This window comes from Bos indicus, chromosome 14 (assembly GCF_029378745.1).
Source record: "Bos indicus isolate NIAB-ARS_2022 breed Sahiwal x Tharparkar chromosome 14, NIAB-ARS_B.indTharparkar_mat_pri_1.0, whole genome shotgun sequence".
NCBI lineage: Eukaryota > Metazoa > Chordata > Mammalia > Artiodactyla > Bovidae > Bos > Bos indicus.
This window is the reverse complement of record NC_091773.1, coordinates 70,290,391-70,314,330: the sequence shown is the minus strand read 5'-3', so window position 1 is coordinate 70,314,330 and position 23,940 is coordinate 70,290,391. Positions and strand designations below refer to the sequence as shown.

At 45.9% G+C, this 23,940-nt stretch overlaps 1 protein-coding gene across 1 annotated transcript in view; it reads right to left on the bottom strand.

The window, feature by feature from the left end:
- GEM (GTP binding protein overexpressed in skeletal muscle) overlaps positions 1-2,599 on the bottom strand; it is a 56,709-nt gene extending 54,110 nt beyond the window's left edge. The window contains exon 1 of the mRNA XM_070802899.1: positions 2,463-2,599. The gene's annotated coding sequence lies outside the window, so the exon portion shown is untranslated. The remainder of the gene's footprint in view (positions 1-2,462) is intronic.
- Positions 2,600-23,940: the final 21,341 nt, after the last annotated feature.

Below are 23,940 nucleotides of genomic sequence, written 5' to 3'. Positions count from 1 at the left end.
CAGCGCAGCTTGTGAGCCAAGTTCACCATCAGCTGAGAGCCCAAGTGTGTCTCCATACCCAGGGAAAGCATTATGGCACGAGTAGGGCAGGGGCAGGAAGGAATGCATCCACAAACCAGGGAAAAAGGAAAAGAGCAGACATCATCCTAGGTGGAGGCTCTGCTGTGGGGAATGCTGTACAGATAGCCCTCGCTGTTTTCCACTCTTACTGGAAGGCCATATGCCATCTTTGCCACCATCCATCCCAATATCGGTAGGTGGAGCTTGGCAGGTTACAGCCCAAACTGGGCAGGCAAAGAGAACAGCTGGGGCCCGACTGAGCCTGTAAACAAGGAAGTGGAAGGCTAAAAGCAGGAGTCAGATGAGCGGGGTACACGCTGGCTGACAGAGGGGAGGGTGCCAGGCAGGCTACCATCCTTAGCTACAGTTCAGGCAACCAACGAGTCCAGACAACAAAGCCCTGTATATCAAACACCAGCTCTGCACCAGCCACTGGGGAGCTGAGGCTGCTTCTTCAGTGCTTTCAACTGAAGCCCAGATCCCCCTGGGGAGGAGAAATGGGGAAGGAGGTAGGAATAGCAGGGCCACAGTTGGTCCACAAACCATGAGGCAGACAAACATGGCAGGACCAGGTGTGGGCCCTCCTTGTACCATACTCCGAGTATGCCGTCAGCGACTGCTGCTGGGCCACATTAAAATGTCTTTCTAGGCAATACTGGAGAAATATTCACAGGTGCCAATCATATTTCTGGCACTCTATCCTCATAATCCTCTTTTCTTCCATTTGTAGGGATTTCAGAAGCTATCTATAATTTATTCCTTCATCTTTGCCTTCCACCTCTCCCTCACACAAACATCCAAGCACAAACCCACAGACACACTGATCCTCAATGAAAGGCTTCCGTTTCCTGCCTCCACAGCTTGACCTGAAAAGTTTCACTCCTCACCCAGGGCCTTCCTTTTCCCCACGTCAGGCTCCAAGGGCAGGAACATACACACACACACACACACACACACACACACCACTGTCAAAAACTATGAAGGGTCTGAGATTTGCCCCACTTGCAAGCTAACAACTGAATCACTCAGTTTCATGGATGCCAGAAGAAGCCACGAGACTCCTGGGTCAGAGACCAAGGGCTGACTACTCACGGGGCAGCTAGCATACTGCACATCAGCACATTCAGCACCAGTTTCCAAAACTCCAGCCCCCACAGCACAGCATGAAGAGGACCCATGAACCATTGCTCTCACGGTTTTTTTCACTAAAGGAGAGGAATGCAGGGCTTAGGGAACCTGAATTTTGTGTAACGACCAGTGAGCATGCCTGCTCCTTGTTTTGAAAGAAGATATTGCTGTTATCTTCCAAGACTGACTGCAGTGCAAACATCTTAAAAAAGATAACAGAGAACAAAGAGCAGTCAGTTTACTCACAAGACAACAGAAATACAAGAGTCACATGGAGAGTTGTCTCCCAACAGCCACCAGAAGATAAAAATAGACTTTGGAACAAGACTCACTTCTGTTCAAATTCTAGATTCCCTTCTTACCAGTTGGGTGACTTTGGACATGTTTCTTAATTTCTCTGAAATAATTTTCTCATCTGTAAAGTAGAAAAAGTAGTGTGTGTGTGTGTGTGTGTGTGTGTGCACGCGCACGCGCGCACGAACCCACATACACATGCGCTCAGTCGTGTCTGACTCTTTGTGACCCTATGGACTGTAACTGCCCGGATCCTCTGTCCATGGAATTTTCCAGGCAAGAATACTGGAGCGGTTGCTATTTCCTCCTGCAGCGCATCTCCCGGACCCAGGGATTGAACTTGCATCTTTTGCGTCTCCGGCATTGGCAGGTGAATTATTTACCACTGTGCCACCTAGGAAGCCCTATTACTATAACTAATTGTCTAAATTGCACTAAGTCTTTCAAGTCCAGCCCGGTAGATCCTTTTGCGGAAGCTCTCCCACCCCTCCCCTCATCCCACCTTCTTCCTTCTCACAACCACAGGAAGTTCAGCTCCCCTTCTAAAGTCACTGGCGTCTCCTCAGTTAGCCGTGTCCCAACCCAGGATGACGCTCGCTCTGTCATTTGAGTCTTATCATTTCACTGAAGATGTCTGTCTTATCTTTCCAACTGGAGTATTCCATTCTAGAAGGCAGGGATTCTGCCTTCTCCTTCTCAGTATCCCCGCAGCAGGCAGTGTTCTACCTTGTATGACTCCACGGACAAGAAGCTTATCCAGCCCGAAGCAACTGAAAAATGTCACATTCCTAGGCAATTAGGCCCCTCTCAGCTACACAAAAGTGTGGCTCAGAAAAGCAAGACAGAGGCCTTTCTCAGTAGAATGGCGGGTGAAGCCAGGCCTGTGACCTGAGAGCTGCCGGCCCAGCTCCAGCACCCCACCCCCAGCCCTCAGCCCTGGAGCCAGACCCCCTCCCCCATGACTCATCTCCAGCACTTACAGAGGGACCTGTCAGGAACCCTGAGGGAGTTGTTCCCTTGGCAGAAGGAGAGAAATCTTGGCCATGAGGAGGAGTTTGTTTGAAAAGAACCAGTTGATTCAAAGTCCAAACAATGTTATCCCCTGGAAAGCCAACTTCCAGGCAATCTGTGGAATAAAAAAAAAAAAACCCTTCTGATTCAATGCCATGCCCCAGGGTGGCAAAACATACATACCTCCAACCTGTCTCTGAGCTGGCAAGCCGACGACATCTTCTGTGGGCACTTTAGTGTTTAGCAACCTCCTGACAGCTGATTTGATCCAGATGTGCACTGCAGCCTTCTCTGGTCAGCAAAGAACAAACAGGCCTTCCCAGACGTGCCCACCCCCACCCCAGGGCCAGGCCTCTGAGTGGTTGCCCTCAGGCTCCAGCAAAATCTGGGGGCTGCATCCCAGGCCCTCACCCTGCCCACAACTCGCCAGGGGCACTTCGAGAAGAGCTGGCTCCCTCCAATCCTCTGATAAGTCTTCACTCCTCAGCTACCTGGAAATACCCTTTCTTTTAAAAGTCAAGGAGCAGAAAAGCAGTAGTAATAGATGCTACAAGATGGATTGATGAGGGGGCGGGTGGCAGCCCCAGCCTGTGGTTTTCCCTTGAAGAGCTGCAGAGTTGGAGCATCCCATCTCCTGCCTGCCCCCTGAGGGTTGGTGAGAGGAGGGCCGCTGCAGACACAGCGCTGGTGCAGTGGGGGCAGGGAGGGAGGGCGCGGTGCCTGTCTCCCACACTCCCAAACGAGAGAAACCTTAAACAAGGCCTCTTCCCTGTTTTGTGAAACCAGAGTGAGACCACAGACTGTCCCAGTGTGTCTGTGTTGCCTGTGGGAACAGAAGCAAAAAACGACTACATTGGGCTTAGTGCGTGGTGGTCGTCCCACATGAAGAAACTCACTGAGGCTCAGGGGGCCCTCAGGTCAGACCCGGGGTCCAGATCTGGCTCTGCCACTTATGAGCTGAATGACCTGGGTCTGCTTACCTCAGCTTCAAAATTCCTCCTTACATGAAATGAGAAAAGAATATTAATATTAACTCAGACAGCTGTTGTGAGGATTAAGTTCGTGATGAGTGCTTGGTACAGAGCTTGGGGGATGGGATAGGCTCAGTGAGAAAACTGATTTGTGTTGGAGAAGACTCTTGAGAGTCCCTTGGACTGCAAGGAGATCCAACCAGTCCATCCTAAAGGAAATCAGTCCTGGGTGTTCATTGGAAGGACTGATGCTGAAGCTGAAACTCCAATACTTTGGCCACCTGATGTGAAGAGCTGACTCATTTGAAAAGACCCTGATGCTGGGAAAGATTGAGGGCAGGAGGAGAAGGGGACAACAGAGGATGAGATGGTTGGATGGCATCACCGACTCAATGGACATGAGTTTGGGTGAACTCCGGGAGTTGGTGATGGACAGGGAAGCCTGGCGTGCTGCAGTTCATGGGGTCACAAAGAGTCGGATAGGACTGAGGGACTGAACTGAACTGAGCTGACTATCATCAGAGGGCTACCAAGTTGGCTTCAGCGTTCAGAGTTTCCTTTCCCAGAAGATTACTCGAGAGGAATCATCTCTGTTCGTCAGCTGGGGCAGGGGCTGGTGGTTCACCACAAATCCCACCCCAGTCAAGCGCTGACCAAGCCCAGCCACCCTCTCGATCCTGATCAAGCCCTGCCCCGCCGCCATGATCAAGTCCCGCCCGGCCGCCATGATCAAGTCCCGCCCCGCCACCATTCCACGCCTTCTACCACCATCTCCAACCAAGGAGCTTGGAACGCCAAAATCTAGGGGTTTGCAGCATTTTGTTGGAGTCCCTCTGTTTCTCAAAAAGCTTTTCAGTGAATGCTGCAATGTATGTGTTAACTCTGGATTTCTCAAACTAGGTAGGGTACATGGACCTACTGACATGGAAGCTACAGTACACCAGGCATGTCTTCCCAAAACGTCAATTCTCCTGGATGGTATTAATTTAATACATTTTACATTAAAAAGAAAGACTTGTTGTGGAAGACACATGGAGGGATGTGGCTGGGATGCTGACGTGAGAGAACTGGGCAGAAGCCACCTGAGGCTTATGAGGTGACTGGTGCAGATGGGCCCCAGACAACTCCGCTCCTACCTCAGGACCACCACTGAAGTTTCCCGATACCAGCACCAGCTCCCTTGGAGGTCAAGCACTGGCCCGTGACACAGTTCTGGCCAGAATTCAGGGGCATCCTGCGGTGGGAAGCAGTGGTCAAATAGCTTCAGGGGAGAGGGTTTCCTTCCAAATAAATAGTGACCCATGGGAGGAAATGTCCTCTTCTTCATTCAGGTGACCCTCCACACTCAGAGCCTAAGGCAGCAGCAGCCATTTTCTCACTCCGGAAAGACAGGCTCACGAACGAGTCAGTGACCAAGGACTCTAAGAGGGCAGATGGAGGAGAACAGGTAATGGCTAACTCCATCCAGCTTTAATAGCCAGCCCTGGAACCACGAACTCCAGATATCTTGTTCTGTGAGATATTAAATGTACTTATCGTATAAGCTTTATTACAGTGGATCCTTCGATACTTGCAGTTAATAGGGTTGATATGAAGGTGGCAGTGTTAGATCCACTCTCCACGTCCACCTCAAGGTTGGGGAGTCTTTGCTGGGTCTAGAAGACAGAAGAGCAACATGCAAGCTTAGCTTTAATGTTGATGGTTGCTGTTATTTATTGAGTTCTTACAACACTTCCCTGGTGTCTCAGACAATAAAGCATCTGCCTGCAATGCAGGAAACCCGGGTTCAATTCCTGGGTCAGGAAAATCCCCTGGAGAAGGAAATGGCAACCCACTCCAGTACTCTTGTCTGGAAAATCCAATGAACAGAGGAGCCTGGTAGGCTGCAGTCCATGGGGTCACAAAGAGTAGGACACAACCGAGCGACTTGACTTTCACTTTCTTATGGGGGAAAAAAACTATTAAAATACAAACATATGGAGGCTAAACAACACACTTCTGAATAACCAACAAATCAAAAAAGAAATCAAAATATGCACAGAAATGAATGAAAATGAAAACACAACGTAGATAAAACACTCTCTAACATAAATCACGGCAAGATCCTCTATGACCCACCTCCCAAAGTAATGGAAATAAAAGCAAAAATAAACAAATGGGACCTAATTAAACTTAAAAGCTTTTGTACAACAAAGGAAACTATAAGCAAGGTGAAAAGACAGCCTTCAGAATGGGAGAAAATAATAGCAAAAGAAGCAACTGACAAAGAATTAATCTCAAAAATATACAAGCAGCTCATGCAGCTCAATTTCAGAAAAATAAATGACCCAATCAAAAAATGGGCCAAAGAACTAAATAGACATTTCTCCAAAGAAGACCTACAGATGGCTAACAAACACATGAAAATATGCTCAACATCACTCATTATCAGAGAAATGCAAATCAAAAGCACAATGAGGTACCATCTCACGCAGGTCAGAATGGCTGCTATCAAAAAGTCTACAAACAATCAATGCTGGAGAGGGTGCAGAGAAAAGGGAATCTTCTTACCCTGTTGGTGGGAATGCAAACTAGTACAGCCACTATGGAGAACAGTGTGGAGATTCCTTAAAAAACTGGAAATAGAACTGCCGTATGACCCAGCAATCCCACTGCTGGGTATACACACTGAGGAAACCAGAAGGGAAAGAGACACGTGTACCCCAATGTTCATCACAGCACTGTTTACAATACCCAGGACATAGAAGCAACCTAGATGCCCATCGGCAGACCAATGGATAAGAAAGATGTGGTACATATACACAATGAAATATTACTCAGCTATTAAAAAGAATGCATTTGAATCAGTTCTAATGAGGTGAATGAAACTGGAGCCTATTATACAGAGTGAAGTAAGTCAGAAAGAAAACACCAATACAGTATATTAACACATATATATGTAATTTAGAAAGATGGTAACAATGACCCTATATGCTAGACAGCAAAAAGAGACACAGATGTAAAGAACAGACTTTTGGACTCTGTGGGAAAAGGCAAGGGTGGGATGATTTGAGAGAATAGTATTGAAACATGTATATTATCATATATGAAACATCGCCAGTCCAGGTTTGATGCATGAGACTGCATCAAACCTGCTCAGGGTGCTCAGGGCTGGTGCACCGGGATGACCCTGAGGGATGGGATGGGGAGGGAGGTGGGAGGGGGTTTCAGGATGGGGAACACATGTACACCCATGGCTGATTCATGTCAATGTATGGCAAAAACCACTACAATATTATAAAGTAATTAGCCTCTGATTAAATAAATAAATTAAAACAAACAAACAAACAAAAGAAAATGTGATATACATATGCAATGGAATATTGCTGCTGCTGCTGCTGCTAAGTCACTTCAGTCGTGTCCGACTCTGTGTGACTCCATAGACGGCAGCCCACCAGGCTCCTCTGTCCCTGGGATTCTCCAGGAAAGAATACTGGAGTGAGTTGCCATTTCCTTCTCCAATGCATGCATGCATGCTAAGTCGCTTCAGTCGTGTCCAACTCTGTGCAACCCCATGGACAGCAGCCCACCAGGCTCCTCTGTCCACAGAATGATCTAGGCAAGAGTACTGGAGTGGGTTGCCATTTCCTTCTCCAGCAATGGAATATTATTCAGCCACAAAAAAGAAGGAGCCCCTGCAATTGCTACAATATGGATGAACTGGGGGTGGGGGTGGTTTATTCTAAGTGAAATAAGTCAGACAGGGGAAGAAGTACTGTGCAGTATCACTTACATGTGGGATCTAAAGGAAAAAAACAACTAATTTCACAGATATAGAGAACATGTGCCAGGGGCCAGGCGGAAGGGGAAATTGGGAGATGTAGATCAAAGGGTACAAATTTCCAGTTATAAAAAGAGTAAGTTCTCAGGATCTAATGTATGGCTCAGTGACTACAATATATAATATAGTATTATATATTTGAAAGTTGCTGAGAATAAATCTCAAGCATTCCTACCACACACAATAAAGTGAACTATATGAGGTGACAGATGTGTTAATTTTCTTGATCTTAGTAATCATTCTACAATGAATATAAAATCATAATGTTGCATACTTTAAATATATACAGTTATATTTGTCAATTATCCCTCATTAAAGTTACAAAGGCTATGGATTTTCCCAGTGGTCATGTATGGATGCGAGAGTTGGACTGTGAAGAAAGCTGAGAGCCGAAGAATTGATGCTTTTGAACTGTGGTGTTGGAGAAGACTCTTGAGAGTCCCTTGGACTGCAAGGAGATCCAACCAGTCCATCCTAAAGGCATCAGCCCTGGGTGTTCCTTGGAAGCAATGATGCTAAAGCTGAAACTCCAGTACTTTGGCCACCTCATGCGAAGAGTTGACTCATTGGAAAAGACTCTGATGCTGGGAGGGATTGGGGGCAGGAGGAGAAGGGGATGACAGAGGATGAGATGGCTGGATGGTATCACTGACTTGATGGACATGAGTCTGAGTGAACTCCGGGAGATGGTGATGGAGGCGTGCTGCAATTCATGGGGTCGCAAAGAGTTGGACATGACTGGTCGACTGAACTGAACTGAACTGAAAGTTACAAAATGAGAAAAAAAAATTAAGTCAGCCTCCTAAAGAAACATCAACCAGGCGCCACCAAATGTTTTACCAAAGAGACCTTAGAGACCATCAAGAACAATGCCCAAAGTCAAGAAGTAAGCTGACGTGTTAATGCCATTCAGCTAGTGTGGAACAAGGCTGGGACAAGAACCCAGAGCCCCGAGTGCTAACTTCTGCCCGGGTGGTCTGTTGTATTTTGCCTGAGATGCCACCATCAGAATGTTCCCTTCTGAATTAATAAGCCCCGAGTCCTCCTATAGGCGATTAGATGTTTCTGCCATGTGCTCTAAGGCACACAGTCCCTCCCCTTTCACGCTGTATTGTTATTGCTCATTTAATTGTCTGTCCTGCCCTCTAGAAACACTTTCTTGCAATGGCTCATTGTATTCCATTGTATCCCAGGATCTAGCACATGGTGGGCTCTTACTAAATATTTGTTGCTTGAGAAAGTGAATACATGGATGAAACCACCTCCTAAGAGAATGGCCTGTGTAAGGTTACGTGAGGCTTAGTGTGTGGAAGCAGCTACTTTCCTCAATGCTGCTGAGGCAAGCTTCATGGAGGAAAGAGAACTGTTGATATGAGGAGGAGGAAAGGAAAGAAAGAAACCCACAGCAGGCTTTGAGGAGGGCTGGCTGAGGTAAGGAGCTCCGTGGATGTAGAAAAGTCCAGAGCATCTGTCTCTGCTGGAGAGATGCGAGCACGTGAGGTGGAGGGGCATGCGGAGTCTGCGGGTCCGCAGCTCGGCGTCGGACTAGCCGCTTCTGCCAACCTCGTGCCTGTGCTCCCCAGGCAGCAGCAGGTGTTTCCCAGCCACGAACTCTGTAGTCATTGCCTGTGTCCTTCTTCGTCCCCAGACACAACGACTGGGCCATTAATTTTCTTCCAGCGTGCAGGGAGCATGCCAAGAACTTCCTGTCACTTATGAGTCATGGTCTCTGAGCACAGAACATCTCCTGAGGAAAGTGAGGGCTCTGGGGCCCCTGGGCCAGCTCTGCCCAAGGGTGCACTGATCCAGAAGAAGCACCCAGGAAAGGACCTGTGTTTATTCATCCAATAAATCATGCACGGTGCCCTCACTGGGTGGCGGGGGCTGGAAGAACCCAAGAACCAGTGAAAAAAAAAGAAACAGGCAGGGACCAGGGTATGGATGACGGCCTGACACTTACTTGTTCTGAAGAGCCCAGGCTTGACAGGGTTATTGAGATAATTGAATGAGAAAATGGATGTGACATTGTTCTTGAAGCTGTAAAGTACTGTTACTACTAGTTGCTGTGGCTAAACAAAAACTAGACATCAGACCTACAAGACGTAACGTTCCCCTCCTTCCTAACCCCTTCAAGTTCCATTTTCCAGCAGTGAATAAGGAGGACGCTCTCAGAATGTCATGATTGTGGTACCGAGTTCAGCTGGATTTGTTGCAGGTGAGAGTTAGTCCCTTCATTAGTGGGAAGCTTCTAAGACTAGTACAGGGACCAGAGAAGGGTGAGTGACATTCATGCCGCGTGCTGCCAGTCAGGAAGGCCTGCAAACCAAAGGCAGAAATGGCAGCCTGGTGATTTTGCACACAGTTTTCAAGGTTGCCTTTACACTCTGAAGCCTGACTACTTGTTATAATCCTACTCGAATCAATCAACTAATCTTTACTCAGCACTTGCTCTGCACTAGGACTATGCAGGACGAGTGATTTCCAGACGCTATCCAAAACCTTCCCATCCCTAAAAATATAATGCATTCCACACCAAACACCAGCCCTGCGTGTTAATATTCTCATCACTGCCTTGATCCAGGTGGTGAGGGCAACACAGACCGTCAGGAATTTATTAATACCTTCATTTCAAATACTATTGTTTTCCCAGTTTCCAATGTATCTTTCTGCTCTCAGCTTTCTATAGAACTTTCTATTCTTTTTTGCTTCTTCCCTTCTAATCCTCACATAAACTAAACACACACACATGGATCTAAAATGCTGAAAACAATTTCAAGATACTTTACCCCTGAATTTCCCTGGTGGCTCAGACGGTAAAGGGTCTACCTACAATGTGGGAGACCTGGGTTCAATCCCTGAGTTGGGAAGATCTCCTGGAGAAGGAAATGGCAACCACCCCAGTATTCTTGCCTGGAAAATCCCATGGACAGAGGAGCCTGGTGGGCTATCATCCATGGAGTTGCAAAGAGTCGGACACGACTGAGTGACTTGAGTTTCAGACAGTTACCCCTGAAGGTCTGTTTCCTCACCTGAAAAATGAGGCTGTTAAAGAAGGGAAGTTCTAAGGACTCTTCCAATTCTGTCTTTCTGGGATGCTGAGGTTCTCAATAGGAAGGTCTTTACTTTTAAATAAGGGAAAGAACTCAAGGCGAGGAGAAGCACTCAGGTCGTGGACAAAGTAGAGATCAGAGATGCTAGCTTGTTGAGTTGTTCTGCCCCATGCCCAGCAAGCAATAGCCTGAATTGCAAGAGACACTCTGCACATGTCCAGAACAGGAGGAAAACCATTAAATGGGGGTGAAGGAGGAAGCATTAAATGATAAAAGGCTCAAGGTTTTTTAGGGAGCTATTTTGTGACTAGGTCTTTACCCAGAATGTTGATTCTGACTGGAAACTGGGGATAGGAGCCTGGGATCGCAGCAAGTCACAGAGTAGCAGGCAAGAAGAGGATGGTTTAAATGCCTCCACTGAGGCTAAAAATGAGGCTTCATTGCTGCCTGGCCCCCTGGGAGCCTCTTCAAAAGGCGGGCTGGGTAGCCCAGGACACACCCACTCCCAACACTAGTACATAAGGGACAGAAAATAACCCACACATACCCTCACATATTCTTCAGGTCAGTTAGTTCAGTTGTGTCCAGCTCTTTGCGACCCCATGGACTGCAGCACGCCACGCCTCCCTGTCCATCACCAACTCCCAGAGTTTACCCAAACTCATCTCCATTGAGTCAGTGATGCCATCCAACCATCTCATCCTCTGTCGTCCCCTTCTCCTCCTGCCTTCAATCTTTCCCAGCATCAGGGTCTTTTCAAATGAGTCGACTCTTCACATCAGGTGGCCAAAGTATTGGAGTTTCAGCTTCAGCTTCAGTCCTTCCAGTGAATAATCAGGATTGATTTCCTTTAGGATGGACTGGTTGGATCTCCTTGCTGGCTGGATAACAGAATTAGCCAGAAGGTTTTCAGGAAGGAGAAACTGTCCTCAAGCAGGATATGTGGTTGTTATATAATCCTTAGTACAGAGTTTAAACTGAGTTGTTTGTTGTGTAATCATCAGTTCTGGGCTTAAAGAAAAAAACGTTTTATGTGACTAAGACTAAGGAATGTAGAGGGGAAAAAAGTTTGTCTTTTTCTCCTCCTTGAGATTTCCAGACCCCTGTCTCCTCCTTGAGAGCCCCAGACCGCTGTCTCCTTCTTGGGGACCCCGAACTTCTTATCAACCTGCCTAGGAATTGACTCTCTCATGATTTTGAAACCCGGGAAAATAAAGTCTCTCACTGTTTCCATTGTTTCCCCTTCTATTTGCCATGAAGTAATGGGACCAGATGCCATGATCTTGGTTTTTTGAATATTGAGTTTTAAGCCAGCTTTTTCACTCTCCTCTTTCACTTTCATCAAGAGGTCTTTACTTCCTCTTTGCTTTCTGCCATGGGCTTCCCTTATAGCTCAGTTGGTAAAGAATCTGCCTGCATTGCAGGAGACTGTGGTTCGATTCCTGGGTCTGGAAGTTCCCCTGGAGAAGGGATAGGCTACCCACTCCAGCATTCTTGGGCTTCCCTTTTGGCTCAGATGGTAAAGAATCTGCCTGCAGTGTGGGAGACCTGGGTTGGATTGTTGGGTTGAGAAGATCCCCTGGAGAAGGGAAAGGCTACTCACTCCAGTATTCTTGCCTGGAGAAGTCCATGGATACAGTCGGACATAACTGAGTGACTTTGACTTTCTGCCATAAGGGTAGAAATTCTTAGTGTCTCTTTAAGAGAGTTTAAGTGTCACACATACTCTTAGTGTCACTTTAAGAGAAATGGAGGAGAGAATAGCCCAGAATGCAGAATGACTAAGTGGACCTGCATTAAAAGGGCAAGGACTATGGACAAAAGAAAATAATTCTTTCCTGGAGGAGGAAGCAGAAGGCAAGCCAGCCACCACGAGCTGGAGTCTGAGGGAGGAGGCTGAGGGAGAGCAAAGACGGGGGGCGGTCTGGGAGGAGGGCCCAGCGGGAGCACTTGGGTCCTTGGTCTGTCTGGAGGAGATGTGACTCTCCAAGAGGACGGTTGTTTCTCTCTGTATCTTGCAGGGTTACACGCTCCATCCAGGGAGCTCAGTAAAGACTTAAATCCCTTTCCGAGGTTTTCCTGAAGTGTTGCTGCAAGTGTTTCTTTGAATGGCACCCTTAACTGAGCCTGTAGCAGAGGCACCCCGGTTGCATTCTAGTGTCCTTTGGAGGAGCTCTTCATGCCAGAGGTGACCTCGGACCTTTGACCTTCGACCTTCTGGGTTCACAGAGTGTGCATCAGGGACAAGCCCTCAGGTTTGAAGTCAAAGCTGTATGTTTCAATCATTAATTGCATAAAGGAGTTGTTTGGCCTCTCTGTGTCTTCATTTTGAAAAACGGATGATAATTTCTAAAAGAATATAATATGTTTAAATACTATATTCCCTGGTGGCTTCCCCGCTGGCTCAGATGGTAAAGAATCTGCCTGCAGTGCAGGAGACCCGAGTTCCATTCCTGGGTTCAGAAGATCCCCTGGAGAAGGGAATGGCTACCTACTCCAGTATTCTTGTCTGAAGAATTCCATGGACAGGAGCCTGGTGGGCTCCGGTCCATGGAGTCACAAAGAGTCAGACACGACTGAGTGACTAACACTTTCACTTTCACACACATACATATATATAGCTGTCTTCAACAGGAGACCACAGAGTCACCCTGAGTGTTTTGCAAGCAGACATGCCCATAAAAAGGAACAAAGTACCAAGATACGCCACTAGGACAAATCTCAAAAACATGAAGTCAGACACGGAAGACCACATAGCAGATGATTCCATTTATATGACAGGTAAAGAGAAAGTAAACCGACAGAGACAGGAAGTGGATTAATAGATGCCTAGAGTTGGGAGGTGAGGATGGGGAGTGATGGCAAACAGGGCTGAGGTTTCTTTTGGGAGTGAAGGAAATTATTTAAGGTAAGGTTGTGGTGACAGCTGCACAATTGGTACTATTAACCTTTGAGTTGTACACTTAAAAGATATGAATTTTACGGCCTGTAAATTATGTCTCAATAATGCTTTTTAAAAATACATTAATACATGTTCTTCAGTTCAGTTCAGTTCAGTTACTCAGTCGTGTCCGACTCTCTGCAACCCCATGAATCACAGCATGCCAGGCCTCCCTGTCCATCACCAACTCCTGGAGTTCACTCAGACTCATGTCCATCGAGTCAGTGATGCCATCCAGCCATCTCATCCTCTGTCATCCCCTTCTCCTCCTGCCCCCAATCCCTCCCAGTATCAGAGTCTTTTCCAATGAGTCAACTCTTCGCATGAGGTGGCCAAAGTACTGGAGTTTCAGCTTCAACATCAGTCCTTCCAAGGAACACCCAGGGCTGATCTCCTTTAGAATGGACTGGTTGGATCTCCTTGCAGTCCAAGGGACTCTCAAGAGTCTTCTCCAACACCACAGTTCAAAAGCATCAATTCTTTGGCTCTCAGTTTTCTTCACAGTTCAACTCTCACATCCGTACATGACCACTGGAAAAACCATAGCCTTGACTAGACAGACCTTTGTTGGCAAAGTAATGTCTCTGCTTTTTAATATGCTATCTAGGTTGGTCATAACTTTTCTTCCAAGGAGTAAGTGTCTTTTAATTTCATGGCTGCAGTCACCACCTGCAGTGATTTTGGAGCCCAAAAAAATAAAGTCTGACACAGTTTCCACTGTTTCCCCATCTATTTCCCATGAAGTGATGGGACCAGATACCATGATCTTAGTTTTCTGAATGTTGAGCTTTAAGCCAACTTTTTCACTCTCCTCTTTCACTTTCATCAAGAGGCTTTTTAGTTCCTCTTCACTTTCTGCCATAAGGGTGGTGTCATCTGCATATCTGAGGTTATTGATATTTCTCCCGGCAGTCTTGATTCCAGCTTGTGCGTCTTCCAGCCCAGCGTTTCTCATGATGTACTCTGCATAGAAGTTAAATAAGCAGGGTGACAATATACAGCCTTGACGTACTCCTTTTCGTATTTAGAACCAGTCTGTTGTTCCATGTCCGGTTCTAACTGTTGCTTCCTGACCCGCATATAGGTTTCTCAAGAGGCCTCAGTTCAGTTCAGTTCAGTCGCTCAGTCATGTCAGACTCTTTGTGACCCCATGAATCACAGCATGCCAGGCCTCCCTGTCCATCACCAACTCCCGGAGTTCACTCAGACTCATGTCCATCGAGTCAGTGATGCCATCCAGCCATCTCATCCTCTGTCATCCCCTTCTCCTCCTGCCCCCAATCCCTCCCAGCATCAGAGTCTTTTCCAATGAGTCAACTCTTCGCATGAGGTGGCCAAAGTACTGGAGTTTCAGCTTTAGCATCATTCCTTCCAAAGAAATCCCAGGGCTGATCTCCTTCACAATGGACTGGCTGGATCTCCTTGCAGTCCAAGGGACTCTCAAGAGTCTTCTCCAACACCACAATTCAAAAGCATCAATTCTTAAGCACTCAGCTTTCTTCACAGTCCAACTCTCACATCCATACATGACCACTGGAAAAACCATAGTCTTGACTAAACAGACCTTTATTGGCAAAGTAATGTCTCTGCTTTTCAATATGCTATCAAGATGCCTAGTTACCCTCAATTTGAAAGTCCTTATGGAGGGAAGAGGGGAATGTGTATTCTGGAAGAATTTTCTCCTGTTGGTTCTTACACACACCTTCCCTGCCTCCCCATGAGAATCACTGGTACAAACCTTTGTTCCTTCAAGAGCGGTCCATGGGGCCAACAGCCTCGGCCATCCTGGGAAAGCTGACTGAAGCACCAGAGTATGAGACCCCACCACAGACTGCAATGGAGATTTGAAACTGGTGAGTATGTCAAAGCTTGAACACTCCAGCAATCTAGAACACTCTGCACGTAGTGAGTCTCCAGCCCTCACAAGGTCTTACCTCTTGCCCTGCCTTCATCCTTTATGCAGCCAACATTCTCTAAAAAAGGGCCTTTTTCTGAGAACATTCTTGCCTTTCTGAAACCAGATAATAGGGGGTGAAAAAAAACCACAACTATTTTTTCAAGTTAAGGATTCTTGGTTATAAACACTAATCAGGGTTGCCTGCCTGCCTCAAAGCTTTGACCAGCAGATGTTTATGTGAGATGGCAACCGGAGTGAAATACCAGGCATCCAAGGAATGCAGCCCATCGGCTGTAGCAGGGAGGCTGCCCCCCGTGTGTTACATTGGTAAGCTGCTCCCACCGATGCTTCTCTCAGGAATCCCACTTAGCCAAATACCAGCTGGTTGGCTTTGTGTGCTAGAAAAGAGCCTAAACATGAGCAACCCTTCCATATTTCGATGCTGCAAAGTGAGTGAGACAGCAGGGGCCTGATTCCTAATTGCTCTGCTTCTGGCCAGGGGGACAAGCAGAAACTGGATTCTGGAAGCTGCTTTGGGGACTGCTGGCTGCAAGAGCTAAAGGCTGCCGTATCCCACCTCAAGATAGTAGCATTGAACGTTAACCTCGAATCTACATAATGAGGTTTTTCCTTGCAATTTTTACTCTAAATTTTTTACTTTACTCTTAGGAGCCATTATCTCAATTGCATCAGAGATTTCGACTATTTCTAAACAACGAAACTGTTTGGAAAGCATTATGTTGTGTGAGCACCATCTCGCCATATTAGGCAAGGAGTCCTATCCTTCTCTGTTACTCACGGTGGCAATCCAGCCCAGGTTCACACCTGCCTTTTTGGCTCCATATGTATCTTCATCTTGATCAGTGTCTCCTTCATCAACACTGCCTCCAAAAGAGGAGTAAGAAGAGAAAGGAAAGGTCACCAAAGCTGCGTTAGCTAAGTCTCTGCTCCTCTGCAGGTCTGGTGACAATAGTGGGCAATATTTCCATTTTTTATATGATGCTCCTCCCTGAGTCAGAGAAGTCAAACTCCCAAGGGGATTCAATAATAACATGGCAGATGAATTCTGAGCCGTTTAAAGGTTTTTAAAAAAAAAAAAAAAAAAAAAACTTTAGAAATTCTACAGAAGTACATTCACTCACTCTTTCCAACAGGGAGAAGTATAAAAATTTTTCTAAATGCTGAGTTAATATAAAAAGCTTTTTTTCATGTATTGCTTTACTTATGGTTGTGTTAGGAGGATAAAAATCAATTGATGACTGCTGGGGCTCTTGAGCCAAAGATGTACAGACAAAAGCTGGAAAGGGGAGAAAAGGGAGGAGGTGGTCTGGAGCTGGGACAGGTTAGCCATGACTGACCATCTGTGGACATCAGATGAGGCTGTTCCAAATATAACGGCCAGAGAGCTCAATGATATAAGGCCCTTGTGATGCCTTCCACATGCCATAAAAAGGACATGATTGGCCTCTCGTGGCCCTAGTTTTACTCCTCAAGATTTGAAGAAAAACACACTCGACTATGACATTGGATGAAAGACAATTCTTGCAGCCTAGATTCCCATCACCAGCCGCAAAACCATTTCCAGCAGAGTCTGACTCTACCGCCATCTCTGTGTCATTATGAATAGCCATATTAACCTATCCGATTGGTCCCAGAGACCCCAACAGTTACCAAAGAGAAAATAACTAGGAAGTATGCTCAATATTTCATAATAACCTATAAGGGAAAAGAATCTGAAAAAAATATATATATATATATATATATACCTGAATCACTAAGTCAATGTGCTGTACACCTGAAACTAACATATTATAAATCGATTATACTTCAATTATTTTTTTAAAAAGGAAAAAGAATAACTACATCCAAACTAGAGCACCCTTATGATGATTTTTAAAAATGTTCATTGATGTATCTTTGAAACATACTTGTTTCATAAAGCAGGTTTAGGTGATATGTCCCACTTGAGAGGCTTTATCTTTCTGTGGCTGTTTAATGTTTCACATCTGACAACTAGAACCCATAACTGAAGGAAGACAAGAGCTTGATGATTTATTTGCACACCGTTGCTTCTCCAAGGTCAAGTGGGCTCACGGCTCGTGATGCACCAGGGAACATGTGAGAAGCATCTGCCGTGTTCTCCGTGCTGAGAGCAAGGGAGCAGTGTGTTGATGAGTGGTTGCACTGTTGGTATTGGAAGTGTCATCACTCACTTTACCATTGAAACCGCTGGGTCGGGAAAGTAAAGACATTGATCCTCCCAACTTGGCCCAGAAATAGAATTCAGGTTCTAGTTGGTCAGAAGCACACACACCTGAACAGTCCTCTAAGCAGACTCGATGCAGCCAGGGCCGTATCAGCATCCCTGATAGGACCTTTTGGCGGGTCATGAGAGTCTCCTCTGACAAACCCAGAAAAGAAGCTAGGGGTTCAACGCGTTGTATTTGGGGGAGAGAGAATCAATTAAATGTCAGTTTGATGGAGTAAGTAAATAAAACTGACTGGGGTAAATAGGTGCTAATTATAATTGGAGAAAATAATTATTTCGTGGCATAAAAAGAAATGATTATATGTGTCAAGGTTAAAGAAAAATCTCTTTTGTTTGAAGTGGGACTTGCTTTGGAACGGGAATGGGGGTTACCACCCAGGTAGGAGAGAGAGGAGCAGAACATTATGAACTTAGAAAATGAATATGGTATGCTTCATTCTGGTTGAAGTACAGATAACGCTGGAAATGATGAGAAAGTGGAAGCAGACTGAAGACACTGTTTGTTTACGCTCTGAATATGATGACGTAAAACTTTTTGTATTGCAGGCCAACTTTGCTCAACAGGGAGCAGTTGCCTGGAACAAGGATTCTAAGGCAGTGTCTGGGCTCTTAAGAAGGAGCTGTGATCCATTAGCAATGTCTGTTCTTGGAGCTGAATGATGATGCAAGTTTCATGTCTATTGACTTAGTCCTAAAGTGAGAAGAACTGTTAGAGGCTTAAAAGCAAAACTAACTGGATTAAACAGAGAGAGAATGCTAATATCAAACCTATGATGAGACAAAATTTGCCAAATTTTAATATTTCAAACCTTGTGCTGAAAAGTAGATGGAATAATGATCATATCTTGGGTTTAACATGTTTATTGAATCAGTCAACAAATATCTTGAATATATATCAGAAGCTTGGCACGAGGAAATAATGATCATTGTTGTTGTTCAGTCGCCAAGTCATGACAAATGCTCCTGAGCTCCAGGCATCCACAGTCTAGTAAGGGAGATGGACAAGTAAACCGACCACCAGAACTCCAGAGGAATAAACTGAGGAAACTGATTGGCTGAGAATGGCCCAAAGGTGTCCACAACCCAAGTGTTGGAACCTGTGAGTTGACATACGTGGCAAAAAGGCTCTTTGCAGATGTGATGAAGGATCTTGAGATGGAGAGATCATTCTATATTGAAAGTGAAAGTGTAGTCACTCAGTCCTGTCTGACTCTTTATGACCCATGGACTGTAGCTGCCAGGCTCCTCTGTCCTCTGGGATTCTCCGGGCAAACATACTGGAGGGGGTTGCCATTCCCTTCAGCAGGGGATCTTCCCAACCCAGGGATTGAACCCAGGTCTCCTGCATTGCAGGCAGATTCTTTACCATCTGAGCCACAATTTTATCTGCATGATGTCACTTCAGCCACATCTGACTCTTTGCAACCCCATGGACTGTAGCCTGCCATAATCTTCTGTCCACGGGATTCTTCAGGCAAGAAAACTGGAGCGGGCTGCCATTTCCTCCTCCAGGGGAACTTCTGGACCCAAGGATCCAACCCGCAGCTCTTAGGTCTCCCGCATTGGCAGGAGGGTCCTTTACCACTAGCGCTACCTGGTGGGTAGGCTATAATTTCAATTACATGTATCCTTATCAAAGTGGGACAGAGGAATATTTGACCCACACAGAAGAGAAGACAATTGATCACAGAGACGGAGGATGGAGTGATGCAACCACAAACCACAAGCCAAGGAATCAGCAGAAGCTGGATTCTTCCAAGAAGTCTTGGAAGAAGCAGACTCTCCCTTAAGGCTACGGAGGGAGCATGGCCCTGCCAACCCCCTGATTTGGGCCCACTGACACCGGTTTTGGACTTTGGACTTTGGAAACCGTGAGGAAACAATTTCTGTTGGTCCCCTTCATAAACTTTGTGCTAATTTGTTAGGACAACCATCAGAAACTAATATATTATGTGAGTTTAAGGGAGTGTGATTCATTCAAGGCTCCTGGGTCAAGCTTGGAAACTAATTCTGGATGATTTAGGCAAAAAGATTTCCTGGAAGGCTACGGGATGGGCGGGGGGGGGGGGGGTGCTATGATATTACTTATAGAGCCTAGAAGAGGTAGAGCAGCAAGCTCAGAAATTGAGAAGGACTCCAGAAGGTTTCAAATGCCAAATGGGAGGAACAATCCCCCCAGGAGGCAGCTGCCCCTGCCATTGGAAACAGGAAAGGAATTCTGGCCATCTCTCGTGTCCAGATCTAATATTTACTCACGGTCGAAATTTTCAGAAAGCAGAATCTGATAGGATAATACTTGGACTGCCCGCAAGTGGGAGAGAAATCTCCCGCCAGTCAGACTCCTCAGTGGGAAGAGGTCTCACAAATACTACACATAAGGGAATTCTTCTCCAAATTCAGGAGGGGTTTTAGATGTTAATAACCAAAAACAACAGCAACCAATATCCATCCATGTCAGGAGATACCTAACCCAGTCGTGGGTAGCTTTGGGTGAAAAGTCATGTTTAAGCGGAAGCCTTAAGAACCACTAGGTAGGACCCGTTAGCTGTGAGTGTTTGTAAGGTTGAAGTATTTCACATGCATATATACTCATGCACACACACACACACACACACACACACACACAGAGTAAGGCCCAGATATGTTGATATCTCAGCTAATCGACATACACAGAACTAAACAGTTCGTGTGCCTCCCCTCCCACTCTGACATGTCTTATTCTACTTCTGATTACAAAGTATGAAGTTGATCCAAAGGGACTTGGGAAGGAGAAAGGAAAATAAGGGATTCAACCAAATGAGACCACATATGACCTTTCCATACCTCACTGTACCTGTGTCCTCAGGACTCGAGCTGGAATCCCCACAGATCACGGCACTGCGAGCGGTCATCATTGCTGCAGCTAATGAAGTGTATAGTATGTTGCTTAGCAACTCACACTGTTTGTGTGTCTAACTCCTTGCCTGGACAGACTGGAGTATAACTTCGGCTCTCTGGAGAATGTAACTGAGTCACAATTCTACATTTATGAGATCAGGGAAGAATAAAACCATTATTTAGCTATGTGGCTGCCTGCAGCTCCTGAAATAAAGCAGAGCACTAAGACCTTCGGGGAGACGACTCAGGAGACCATAGGGAGGACAAGGAGGACGGACGGGGATGGCCCGTTGTAAGAACAGGTTGGGAGAAAGCTCTATTAACACCATCCATCTAAGGAGAAAGAGAAGGTCCAGTCCGGGGGTCTGTGTCAGCTAGGGCACCTGCAGTGATGGTGCCAGGGCTGAGATGGTCAGTAGGATTTATGCCAGACACAATCAAGTCTCTTGCCACTGTTCTTAAATCGGGTCTTTATACCCGGAAGTTTCCAGGGAAGACGTAATACTCATGATCTATGGATAAGACTAAAAGCAAATTTACTGAGTATTTAGCTAAAGCATGCATAGTCGTTCCCTTCTGAAGGGGATCTTCCCAACCCAGGGATTGAACCTGTGTCTCTTACATCTCCTGCATTGGCATTGGCGGGTAGGTTCTTTACAACTAGCGCCACCTGGGAAGCCCCCATAGCTAAAGCATGTGTGCGTGCTAAGTCACTTCAGTCATGTCCAACTCTTTGCAACCCTATGGACCGTAGCCCGCCAGGCTCCTCCGTCCATGGGATTCTCCAAGCAAGAATACTGGAGTGGGTTGCCATGCCCTCCTCCAGGGAATCTTCCCAACCCAGGGATCGAACTCATGTCTCTTATGTCTCCTGCATTGCAGGTAGGTTCTTTACCACTAGCGCCAATAAGCCCAGCTTACTGGTAAGCTGGTAAGCCCAGCTAAAGCATACCCTACTAATACTACTAATATATATCTGTATTGTTATGGCTATACAAAAGCCCATAAGCAAGCAATTTAGGCCACTGGGATCTTTCACTTCATGTCACAGGCTGCTCCTTGGCATCTTGGTCTGCCTCTCCCTTCCCCTGACAACTTGTCTCAGTGCCAAGGGAAGCACAGTCAGAAAAAAGGGGTCAAATGCCTTGGTACCTGCCACGTGGTACCTGTACACCACGAGCAACTCAAGTCCCAAATTCCTTATCTGTAAACTGGGAAAAATAACAGTGATGGAGAGGGTTGTTTAATTTACTGGAAATTGGATGAGTTAATATAAATAAAATGCTTATCACTGCCTGAAACACTCAATAAACGGTAACTGTTAATACCAGGGTGAAATCCTAGCTATACCACTTACCAGCTGTGAACCTTGAACGAACCGCTCCATCTATCAGAGTTTCCATTTTTCTCCTCAGTAAGAGAGTGATAACAATGCCTGTCTTCCAGAATTCTTGAGAATATTCAATGATATAATACGTATAAAAGAGCCTGGCCCAGAATGGGTGTTCAACTAACACTAACTGATCAGAGGGAATAGCTTTTCTGTTTCCACCCACGGTTCCCTCTCACATGGATTAAGCTTAGATTTGCATGGTTGGGGTTATCTGGCTCTTTCTTCCAAACAGAGAGATCTAAGTTACTGACTTAAGGAGTGAGACCATTTCTTCTATAATTTGGCGTCCCTTGTGCCTGCACACATAGATACACAATAAAATAAAATTTAAAAAGAATTTCTTCTCTTTCACTGACTTCTCAATCCTGCACCACCTCCCAACAGCCCCCAACTCCGTCACGTACTGTTCCTGAGAACTTATGTACTGGTTTGATGAAATACTCAGAAAGCCCAGTACTGGAGATATAGAATAAATTCTGAAAATTATAGATCATTTCCTTCCCTGTGATTAGATTAAGATAATATTTAAAATTTTTTAAAAACATTCTTTCTTTAGATCAGTGAGTGCTCCTCAGTCTCTTTAGTCGTGTCTGACTCTTTGCGATCCCCATGGACTGTAGCCCACCAGGCTCCTCTGTCCATAGGATTCTCCAGGCAAGAATGCTGGAGTGAGGAGTGCACTCCTGCAGGGGATCTTCCCAACCCAGGAATCGAACCCCTATCTCCGGCATCTCCTGCACTGCAGAACATGCACTGAAGGCAGTTTATTGACCCACTGAGCCACGTAGGAAGCCCATTAGCACACTAAGACCCCCTAAACCTTGTTCCCATTAGCTCACGGTACCAGAATGTGGAGAAACAAACCTACAGACCTGTCTCCTGACTACTTCAGATCTATGATCAGAATTAGTCCCATAAAAGCTACATATGGAGCTTTAGAAGGTCCAATGCTTTTATTACACTTATGAGGCAAAAGGAGAGGAAATGAGAGGACCATGAGGTTGAAGCTGTTTAAATCTGAAGAGATTAACTTCATCAGCTCATGCACTGTACTAACATTTCTACTACTCTTTGCAATCCCATGGACTGTAGCCTACCAGGCTTCCTTCTCCAGGGGATCTTCCCGACCCAGGGATCAAACCCAGGTCTCCTGCATTGCAGGCAGACACTTTACCATCTGAGCCACCAGGGAAGCCAGCCAAAGTGGAAGAATACTTGTGAAAACTTTGAGTTTTGTCAGCCAGCGTAAAACAATACACCAACACGAGGTCCCATCTGAGTCAGCAGAGTCCGACTTTCTTCCCAGGAACACGAGGCCCTGGGCAGGTGTCTGTTCCGCTGCTCTTTGCCTGGCCTCTCCTTGACTCTGACTTGCATATGGTCCTTGGCTCTTGGCTCCTGAGGTCGTTTATAATTATGTTCTGTCCTTCGCTTGTCCATGGTTTTTTTTTTAAGTATACTTGAGTTACAATATTATATTAGTTTCAGGTGTACAACACACTGATTTAGTATTTTTAAAGATTATACTCCACTGAAAGGCATTAAGAGATAATGGCTATAATTCCCTGTGCTGTACAATATTACCCTTGTTGCTCATCTATTTTACCCACAGTAGGTGGTATCTCTTAGTCCCATAGCCCTATGTTGTCCCTGCTCCTTCCCTCTCCCCTCTGGGAACCACTAGTGTATTTTCTATATCTGTGAGTCTGCTTCTGTTTTGTTTGTACTATTTTTCAGACTCCACATATAAATGGTATCCAACAGTATTTGTCAATGTCTCACTTATTTCACTAAGCATAATATTCTCTGGATTCATCCATGTTGGCTGCAGATGGCTTGTCTATTCCTTAAAGAGGCGTTAAGTCATGAACAGGGGTCCGAAGGATGCCCCAGGATTGCACTGGGCTGTAAGTTATCAACTCAAATTGCCTGAACAGAGCAGTTACATGAGATCTCCTTAGAGAAATGTGTTTTGTTAAATACATTTTTATAAAATCTTCACTTCATTACTGAAGCCTCTTGGTCCCCTGTCCAGCCATCTAGGGACAAACTGAGGTGCAGGCTCAATTGTCTACATCTGCCAAGGGAGTGGTGCACACCCCCTCTCCCGTGGGCAGTTCTTGCTCCCACACCCAAGGCCCATTAAAGCCAGTCTCTGGACACGCTCGTCATCTGGGAAGTATTCCTTTTCTATGAGCTGAATACCCATTATTAACACAAGGCCACTAA